The sequence below is a fragment of the Calliphora vicina genome, chromosome 2 (genome assembly GCF_958450345.1).
Source record: "Calliphora vicina chromosome 2, idCalVici1.1, whole genome shotgun sequence".
Classification (NCBI taxonomy): Eukaryota; Metazoa; Arthropoda; class Insecta; order Diptera; family Calliphoridae; genus Calliphora; species Calliphora vicina.
Window position 1 is genome coordinate 128,129,230 of NC_088781.1, and position 11,114 is coordinate 128,140,343.

An 11,114-nucleotide genomic window follows, 5' to 3' on the forward strand; every position below is an offset into this window, starting at 1 on the left:
AAAAACTACTTTACTCATAGTTTAATAACTCCATACACAAATTTAGCTTCTAATACTAAAACTCCTATAGCAACCATGAAATGGGAATATTTGGCATTTTTCTTTTAAATCCAGCCACTGTGCTGACACCACTTCTACTCTTGCAATCTATACAACAATACTGATGTCAGTGATAGTACTTGTAAGTATGTTAGTGGTTGGTTGCACTATATAAGTATGAACTCAGTAGAAGTAGTGGATGTACTATTTATTGTACTACTAACACCAAAAAAACATGAAACGTTAATACTTAACGAGTGTAAAGATATCTTTTTCTCTGATTTATTGGCATGCTATAAGTAAATCTTTAAACTATTTCTATAATAAACTCTATATATAGTTTTGTGTGTGTGTGTGTGTATATTTAAATCAAGCATTATACGGGTATAAGTGTAGCCTGATTCTAACATTTCAACAAATATTAATTTTTTTCACTTCCTTCCTTCCTCTTTAGCATTTTTTTATTTTTTGGAGAACTTTCTCATGTATGAACAATTTCTATCCATTTGTTATTCAGAATTTTTAAGCAAACTTGAATTTTTATTTGTACATTTCTGCTATCCTTAAAGGCTGCTGCTTATACATACTTCATCATTATGATCATCTTTATAGAAAGATTTATGCTGGTGTGAGTTTGTGTAATTGTACGAGTGAGTGTGTGTGTGTGTATGTATGTATACGTGCATTATTGTTACTTTTGTTATATGTATTTGAACTGTAGTTTAAAGCAAATAACACGTTTGGTTTGGCAAATTAAAACTACAGCAACAGCAACAACAACAACAGTAGTAAAAGAAAAATATTAAAATAAAAATTTGAAAGAAAACTAAGTAGAACTGAAAATGACACTCGTTCTATTTAAAATTTTGAAAAAAGAGTTGCCACACAAGTAAAAAAAAACAAGTTTGAAAGTATAATACCCTACACTAAGTAAAAGAGCAAAAACATTTTTCTTTTAAAATTTCAATAATTTATATTTTTGAGTGATTTTCGGAAGTGGACCTTATATGGGGGCTATGACCAATTATGGACCGATCACCATGAAATTAGGTATGATTTGTGTCTATATGAAAGTTTACTATGTTGAATTTTGTGAGTATACCAACATTTTTAAGCGATTTATGCAAGTTAAAGTGATTTTCGGAAGCGGGTCTATATGGGATCTATGACTAATTATGGACCGATCGTAACAAAATTTGGTGACATGAATTTTGTATATATAAAACTTATTTGGAGTGGAATTTGTGGAGATACATTTATAAATTAAACATTTATGACCGATAAAGTTCAATTTCGGAAGGACATTTGTATGGGGGCTAGGTGAAATAATGGACCGATTTCAGCCAGTTACAATAAGCTTGGTCCTTGGGCCGAAAAAGTAATATGCACCAAATTTGATCGAAATATCTTCTAAATTGCGACCTGTACTCTGCGCACAAGGTTTACATGGACAACCAGCCAGACAGCCGACCAGACGGAAGGACGGACATCGTTTAATGGACTAAGAAAATGATTCTAAGTCGTTCGGTATACTTTAAGGTGGGTGTTAGACTAATATTTTTGGGCGTTACAAACATCTGCACAAACGCATAATACCCTCCCCACTGTGGTGGTGTAGGGTATAATAAAAATAGAAAAAAAATTGGGGAATAATTTCATTCAAATGAAAAAAGTGTTCAACAAACAGGTCAAAACAGGTCAACAAGTTTATATGAGCTAAAAGAGGACACTTTGGCCTTTCTCCTGGTGGTAACTTTTATTCCACTGAAATTCAAATTTGACTGAATTATAGTACCTGAGAAAAAAATTAATAACACATCAGGTATAAACGGTGCAGTGACAAGTCATACCAGATCTTAAAGACTATTATCCTACCAACATAACAAAAAAATTCATCTAATTATCAATAATAGTTTCCGAGTAGTGATAATTTACTTCTGATCAAATTTACAAAAATTACATTTTTTATAAAATGAAATAACATATTTGACTTTAACAGCATGCCACGCACACAATTGGCAATATTTGTATCTAATTTTTTGGCTACATTAGTTTCAGTGTGTTTAGAATTAACATAAAGTTGGACCTTTGGCCGATGAAATTGAGATATGAGCCACCGTTCTCCGCACCAAATGAACTGCTCATCTTTTGAGGCCAAGAAGTCAATTTTGAAAACTCTGTTCTGAAGTGAAGCGTATCCCAGAGACATCGTTCGGCATCGATCGAAAAATATCGTAGTCGGGCGGGTCAAGATCTGGACTATAATGCAGACGAGGCTAAACTTTCCAATCACTTCTTTCTAAATAGCTTTTATCAGGTATTGTAACATGCAACCTAGCGTTGTCATGCTGTAATATTATGGTACCATGTCTGGGCTTTTTTATACCAATACTAGCTTTCAGGTTCGGTAAAGATTTCCTGATGGTCAGGCCTGATTTATCAGCTCATAATAAACAGGACCCTTTTGGTCTCACCAAATAGGGAGCATTACCGACATTTGGCTTTGGAGTCAATTGGTTGGTTGCCCGATCTTCACATACGATATCTTATGCATCGGATTATCGTAATGGATCCACTTTTCATCGACAGTAATGATTCGGCGCAAAAATGATTTTCTTTTATAACGTTATTAGGCCAATAATAACGAAAAAAGTGTAACAGGTAACTGGAAGATCACTACTTGACTCATGTTCTGGGTGTAATAATACACACCCCACCCTTACATTTATTGGTAATGGAGGATGCCTATAGGAGTGCATCCAGATTACCGGAGAGATCCCGCTTAATGCACATGAGCATACTGGGTATCTTTGGGAACGATCCTAGTATTGCAGTATCGGACTATATGTCAACGACTCTGGTGTTAAATAGGTAGTTTAAGGCCCTTATACCTAAAAGGGTTGAGTGGTTAAATCAGACATAGTGGCAGAATAATGCCGATCAAGTGTGGTTTACCGATGATTCCAAACAGCCTAATGGTGACACTGGTGTTGGTATATATGGGCCCAGTTTTCAAAGGGGTATTCCAATTGGTACATTCTCATCTAAATTTCAGGCGCCATCCTTATATTATCTAACGATGTTTGAGACGAAGAGTTAGGAATAATTGGATATTTGTTATGTCGGATAGCCAAGCTGCTCTTAGAGCCTTATCTTCATATGAAGTAAGGTCTGGTGTTGTTATGGACTGCTGGACATCATTGAATGAACTCGGCACACGCAATGAACTTACCTTGTGCTGGGTACCTGGCCATGAAGGCCATACTGGGAATGAACTAGCTGATTGTTTGGGGATGTAATTTATCTCTCATCTAATAGAATAATTGGCTTTATACACAGCTTAAACCTGACATGATGAAACTTTAAGGCTGCACAAAAGAGGCCTCGCTAATAATAATGATAATAACAATAATAACGTTTTAGCAGCTTTTCAGATATTTAAAGTCGTCTTTCAAGGTGTGACGGCTTAAATTCGCATTTTACGCAATTTTAATGCGTTGAGCTCCCATGCCTTCAATTCTTTTTCGTCAAACTTTTATTGGCTGGCCTGACTGATATTTGTCTTCGGTATCAAAATCACCACTTATTCCCATAGATCTGTGACTTAAGAAAATCCCACAAGAAAAGGACAAACGGGGTCAAATCGCATGATACCGGTGTCCAGTGAGATGACCATGCCCTCAAATCGCTCCTGCAGAATGTTCATGAACATGTGACACTGAGGGTAATGGTATGCCCAACTTCGTTCTCGAAGAAGTATGAATCGATGACGCCACACAGAGGGATTTTGGTGTCAAAAAGTCAATTTTTCAAACACTCAATTTTAAAAATCAAATGATGTAGTTTTGTAGAGAAATGTTTAAAGATGAATGTACACTTATAGTTTTAAGAAAAATTTTATTTTATTTTTAAAAAATTTAAGTAAAGTCCATGCGCCCATACAAATGTCTCCCAGGAACATTTAGTTCAAAGTACTCTGAAATTATACTGTAAAGTATGGCAAAAATCGGGCAAAATCTGTCCCCATACAAGGTGCCCCTCAGAAAATTATTTGAACAACCATTGTTGTATTTTAATAATCAATAACGTGATTAAATTGGACATAAACAAGTTTTAAATGGACCTAACTCTGTCTAGCAACTTTTGTGAGCATCGGTCTATAATTGACCCCAAATATATTGGGGAAATTGCCAATTCTTCCAAAATATAACATGGCAACTCAGTTCTCAAAATACCCATAACTTAGTTAACTCTACAAAGTGTCTACCTTCCACACACATACTCATCACTCTCATCCCTATAAGTATACTTTACTTTTGCTGCATAACAAGCAAATGAAAACAGGGAAAAACCTAACTAAAAATGCATTTCAAATTCAAACGTTATTGACATACAAAAAGTGGTTAAATATACTTTAAAAAATACCAAAGCTTGCAGTTTACCTTTCTAGGTAGATTTCTTGTCTGTTTTAAATATATTTTGACTGCTCCAGTTTAAAGGAAAGAACATAAATATGTCTTAAATCTACGAACGAAAGTTTGAACCTTAAAAATATACTTTTTTCCTCAAGTCTATACTTTTTTTGAGCTAGTAAAAATGCAGTCAGCATTTTATTTTTTCTATATTTAGAAGATTTCCAGCTATTGTTTTTTAGTAAATATGTTATCAATAGTGGAAAATGAACTCTTTCGTTATCTTTATCCATGAGCAGACAATTCGGAAATGTGTTTTTTTTTTTTGGTTTGTTTTGTTTTTTTCTTTTATCTTTTTACAAAAGGAGACAAGTGATGACAGTGACTGTTTGGGAAAAAAATAAAGTAGACAAGAAGCTTCATCGTTTGTTATGAATCTGAGAAAAAAAGGTTTAAACATTTAAAATAAATATATGTAAACTAGATGGATTCCGCTTTATTTTATAAATTTTATATCGTAATTGAAGTGACCTCTTTAACAAATTAAATCTAAAAGAACTATTTGCTATTATTCACTTTTATTTGCTGGAAAACTGATTAGTTTTTGATTTTTTTTAAATGTCCCAAAATTTGTCATATAATTTGTTTAGAATTTATTTACAACTTACCTCAAAACTAATACAGTTTTATGTTTATAGGCGATAAAAGCAAAAGAAAGAAACAGCCAAATCAAATACGTTAAAATATAAATATATTTATCAGTTTTTTGTAAAACTATAAACAAGGCCACAAGTTTTCAAATGATTTCTAATAAAATAAAGGAAGTTAACGAAGGAAATTACACAAAATATATCACTATCTTAGAAGCAGAATTTACGTCGAAACAGAATCAACTTTATTTCTTACAATTTCTTCGTGTTCCTTCTTTAAAAATTTCGTACCAAATAAAAACTCTCACATACACCAAACATTTGTTTGCGGCCACAAAACAGAATAAACAAAATCTTAAACAGATCTAGGTCAATATAAAATCTTAAACGGAATAACAACCGTAAGACCCAAAACTACAAACTAATACCCAACCAAAAAAACAAAAAAAAATACTACAAAACTCTAAAAAAGAAACGCTTAAACTTTTACACTATTGACAATTGGATCGAAATAGATGGCAGCAACAAATACCTAAAAGGATGCATACAATTTTTGTATTTTTATTGGATGGTTGGCAGTTTTTTTCAGCTTGTTTTAACTTTTGTATGCAGCGCTGTAAATATGTATTTGTGTACTTTGTGTATCTGTGTTAAATTAAGGAGTTGCATAAAAAATGAACTTCATTCGTAATGGCTGACATCACATGAAAAATATCCCCCCCAAAAAAATAAAAAAAAATCAAACGGATACTAAAATGGATAAAAAAAATTGATGCCATTGAATTTTTGTGGTGAAAGTTTAATTTGAAAGCAATTCACTTTTTCTAATGCCGCATGCAGCTGCTGCATACAATTGAAAATTGTTTCTTTCCATCTTTTTTTGTCCATGATTTTACTACAAAATTGCTGAAGATTTAATAAAAAGTGTTGAGATTTTTTTCTGATTCTTTGGTTTTATTATCAACATGCAAATGAAACCAATTGAGGAAAATAGACATAAAAGAAAATCAGGTCAAATATCTAACGAAAAATTGTCATTGACTTAAAGTTAACGATAAGTTTGCATTTCTATAGAAAACATAACGATAACTTTACTTTTATGTAAGAAAGTTATCGATAAATTTCTTTCAACAAATTCACTTTTCTATAGAAAAGTTATCGATAACTTTACTTTTCTATAGAAAAGTTATCGATAACTTTACTTTTCTATAGAAAAGTTATCGATAACTTTACTTTTCTATAGAAAAGTTATCGATAACTTTACTTTTCTATAGAAAAGTTATCGATAACTTTACTTTTCTATAGAAAAGTTATCGATAACTTTACTTTTCTATAGAAAAGTTATCGATAACTTTACTTTTCTATAGAAAAGTTATCGATAACTTTACTTTTCTATAGAAAAGTTATCGATAACTTTACTTTTCTATAGAAAAGTTATCGATAACTTTACTTTTCTATAGAAAAGTTATCGATAACTTTACTTTTCTATAGAAAAGTTATCGATAACTTTACTTTTCTATAGAAAAGTTATCGATAACTTTACTTTTCTATAGAAAAGTTATCGATAACTTTACTTTTCTATAGAAAAGTTATCGATAACTTTACTTTTCTATAGAAAAGTTATCGATAACTTTACTTTTCTATAGAAAAGTTATCGATAACTTTACTTTTCTATAGAAAAGTTATCGATAACTTTACTTTTCTATAGAAAAGTTATCGATAACTTTACTTTTCTATAGAAAAGTTATCGATAACTTTACTTTTCTATAGAAAAGTTATCGATAACTTTACTTTTCTATAGAAAAGTTATCGATAACTTTACTTTTCTATAGAAAAGTTATCGATAACTTTACTTTTCTATAGAAAAGTTATCGATAACTTTACTTTTCTATAGAAAAGTTATCGATAACTTTACTTTTCTATAGAAAAGTTATCGATAACTTTACTTTTCTATAGAAAAGTTATCGATAACTTTACTTTTCTATAGAAAAGTTATCGATAACTTTACTTTTCTATAGAAAAGTTATCGATAACTTTACTTTTCTATAGAAAAGTTATCGATAACTTTACTTTTCTATAGAAAAGTTATCGATAACTTTACTTTTCTATAGAAAAGTTATCGATAACTTTACTTTTCTATAGAAAAGTTATCGATAACTTTACTTTTCTATAGAAAAGTTATCGATAACTTTACTTTTCTATAGAAAAGTTATCGATAACTTTACTTTTCTATAGAAAAGTTATCGATAACTTTACTTTTCCATAGAAAAGTTATCGATAACTTTACTTTTCCATAGAAAAGTTATCGATAACTTTACTTTTCTATAGAAAAGTTATCGATAACTTTACTTTTCCATAGAAAAGTTATCGATAACTTTACTTTTCCATAGAAAAGTTATCGATAACTTTACTTTTCCATAGAAAAGTTATCGATAACTTTACTTTTCCATAGAAAAGTTATCGATAACTTTACTTTTCCATAGAAAAGTTATCGATAACTTTACTTTTCCATAGAAAAGTTATCGATAACTTTACTTTTCCATAGAAAAGTTATCGATAACTTTACTTTTCCATAGAAAAGTTATCGATAACTTTACTTTTCCATAGAAAAGTTATCGATAACTTTACTTTTCCATAGAAAAGTTATCGATAACTTTACTTTTCCATAGAAAAGTTATCGATAACTTTACTTTTCCATAGAAAAGGTATCGATAACTTTACTTTTCCATAGAAAAGTTATCGATAACTTTACTTTTCCATAGAAAAGTTATCGATAACTTTACTTTTCCATAGAAAAGTTATCGATAACTTTACTTTTCCATAGAAAAGTTATCGATAACTTTACTTTTCCATAGAAAAGTTATCGATAACTTTACTTTTCCATAGAAAAGTTATCGATAACTTTACTTTTCCATAGAAAAGTTATCGATAACTTTACTTTTCCATAGAAAAGTTATCAATAACTTTACTTTTCTATAGAAAAGTTATCAATAACTTTACTTTTCTATAGAAAAGTTATCAATAACTTTACTTTTCTATAGAAAAGTTATCAATAACTTTACTTTTCTATAGAAAAGTTATCAATAACTTCATTATGAGTGGTATGGTATATAAAAGTTTGTCATTCCGATTTTAGTTTTCACATTTTTCATTTGCGATCAACTTTCCGATACACAGTGCGGCCAAATTCCCCTTTGTGCGACCAAAAGTCGAAAAAAAACATGTTTTTAGTTGGGAGTTTTTTGTCATTGTGTTGGTTAAAGGAATGCCCTAGGAGTTGAAAAATGTTCATAGTCAGATCCCTTGCCTCAAATGCCTTTCATAATTTCGGTCTGAATGAGGCCTTCGCACGAATGGCACACTACCGCAGGAAAGATCGGCTAGTAGGAGCTTCCGTTAAACACGTCTCAAAGTTTTTGTAATCAAGCAAATCAAACGAAGTAGATTGTATTCTACAGCTGAATGTCAGTAAAATGAGTAAAATTTAAATCTGAATATAAATTTCTAAATTGTAAATTGTCAGAAAAGGATATGTAAGGACTATTTTTTTTATTTTTTCAAACATAATGGATATGATTGAGTGAATTCTATTTTATCTTGCTAGATCCTGTTTTCTAAGCTATTGGAGGTAGTAAGTAAAAGTATTGTGTAACAAATAAGTAAAATTCAGTTGAATATTTATACAACTTTAAATTGTTGGATTCGGTGCTTTGAATTTTTACTACATTAATACAGATGAATAAAAAGAATATTTAAAAAAAATATACAAGCAGTTTTTAAAGAAGAATTGGGTTTGATTGTTGCGAAAGCCGATGGAAACACTACTCAGGATCACTTTCTATGTCGATTACACGATGTCCGTCTGTCCATCAGTCTGTCTGGATGGCTGGCCATGTAGACCTTTTAACCCATATACCAATTTTTTACATTTTTCTACCTTTGGCCGCACTGTGCAATATCCCAAATAACTTAAACCTTTCGGGACTACTGGGATAATACGTCCCATCAATTGACAATGAATTTCACAATATTGTTGATATTTGAGTAGTTTGGAAGAATAAAATAAATCCGCAACTTCTAAACGCTTAGTCCAATTTGAATGAAATTTGACATGCTCAAAGAGGAGGTCTTGTCCAGTTCAAGCTTTGAGTTTGGACCTCATGGACTCACCAGGGACGTGGCCAGGGGATCACAAATTAGGTCACCTCGGTATGTTAAATTTTTAAAACGATTCTATTTCTTGGTTTGGATTCTAAAGAATCCTCGTCAAGCACGATAAAAACATTAACGGATCTATCAATTATCTATTATAGATTAGGAGATATTCATATTTGAAAACGCAAAATTCATCATTTACCCACCTTGCTTCAGTTTTTTGATATCAGATGGTCCAAATTTATCCGACTTTCTTCATTTTGATTTTATTAGATCAGTATTCCAGTAGAGCATACTGGTCTTTACTTGGTATCGAAAAGTGTACAAAGATGATATGTACTACAAGTGTTATACTTACGTGAAGGATTCGGCATAGCCGAATATAGCTCTATTACTTGTTTTTATCTAGAAAATTTATCAATAACTTTAGTCATTTCCAAAAGAGAAAAGTTATTGATTACTTTACTATGCTGCAGAAAACTATTTTTTACAATGTCGTTTGTTAATTGATTCTTTTTAAATTCATTAAGCATTTAATTTATTAAATTTTTCTTTTTTTCTTTTACAAACCTTGCCATCATAATTCAACCTAATTTCAATACAATACAAATATAAATGATGAACTTGTTTTTTTTGATTTTCCAAAATATAACTCATAATCAAATTTTAAATTAACTCTTTTATTTACTTGCTGCAGCCAGCACCAACAATCATCAAGCTTACATGAAACCCTTAACAACTATTTTTTAAAACCCTATTATTAAAAAAATTAAATGAGTGAGTTTTCTTGAGCAAATACATACAATAAAAACCATGTATATTTTTAATTTGTTGAAAATACCAGAAATTTAACTGGTATTTTTCTTTCAAATTGTGCAATTTTATATGATGTTTAGTAAGTGAAATTTGTTAACATGTTCTTTTACATATTTACTTACATTTAGTTCTTTCACTCACTCAGTCATTCATTCATTTATTCCATTTTATACAGCCAATGTTGCAGTAGGCCTGCAATTGGCAATATGCCCAATTTTCTTAATGTTGCAACAATTGCTGCTGCAGGGTTGAAATGTTGTAAGAAAACTCTACACAAAAATTGAAAAGAAAAGTTGCCTGTTTGTTTCCGTTTCTTTTTTATTTTTTAACTATTTAACAATGGACTGAGATTTTAGTTTTTGTTGCTCCTCACGCCCTCTATTGCCCCGGCATTAAACATGCATACTTACACTCTTACTTTGCAATACTTGAGTAAATAAAGTTGTTGAAAGATTTTCTTTAGCATTTTCTTAGCTTCAACAAAAAAGTTTTATCCTACAATTTTCTTCTTCTTTTTTTTTGGAAATTGTTTGTTTTGCTTGGATTTTTTATGGCTATGTTACTTTATTCTTTTTAAATTGAACAGTGGGTCTGATAAACTGAACTATTCTTGTATATAAGAAGACTATTTTTTTAACAAACTCAAACTTCGAAGCTATTTGGCTTGTCTGCAGAAACACCTGGACTCCTTGGCGGGAATCGAACCCGCAACCCTCAGACAGATAGTCCAGCACACTATTATCTAGTCTATTGAGGCACCCAAGATTTGAAATTTGGCCCTCCCCCACCCCACTGTTCTTCAATTGCTGAAAGTAAAAATCTAGTCTTTTTTCTTTCAATCACAAAGAATTATACTATAAAGATTACAAGTTTGTTGGGGGATTTCTATTTCATTCTTTTGCGAAAAAAAATTTAGTTTCTTGGCAAATTGTTAAAAAATTAAGTTTAATTTGTACAAAAGTCAGCAAGAAGCAGACTAAGGAAGCATACAAATATACGAAAAACAAAAAGAAAAAAAAACAATCGGCAATTAAAAACTCAT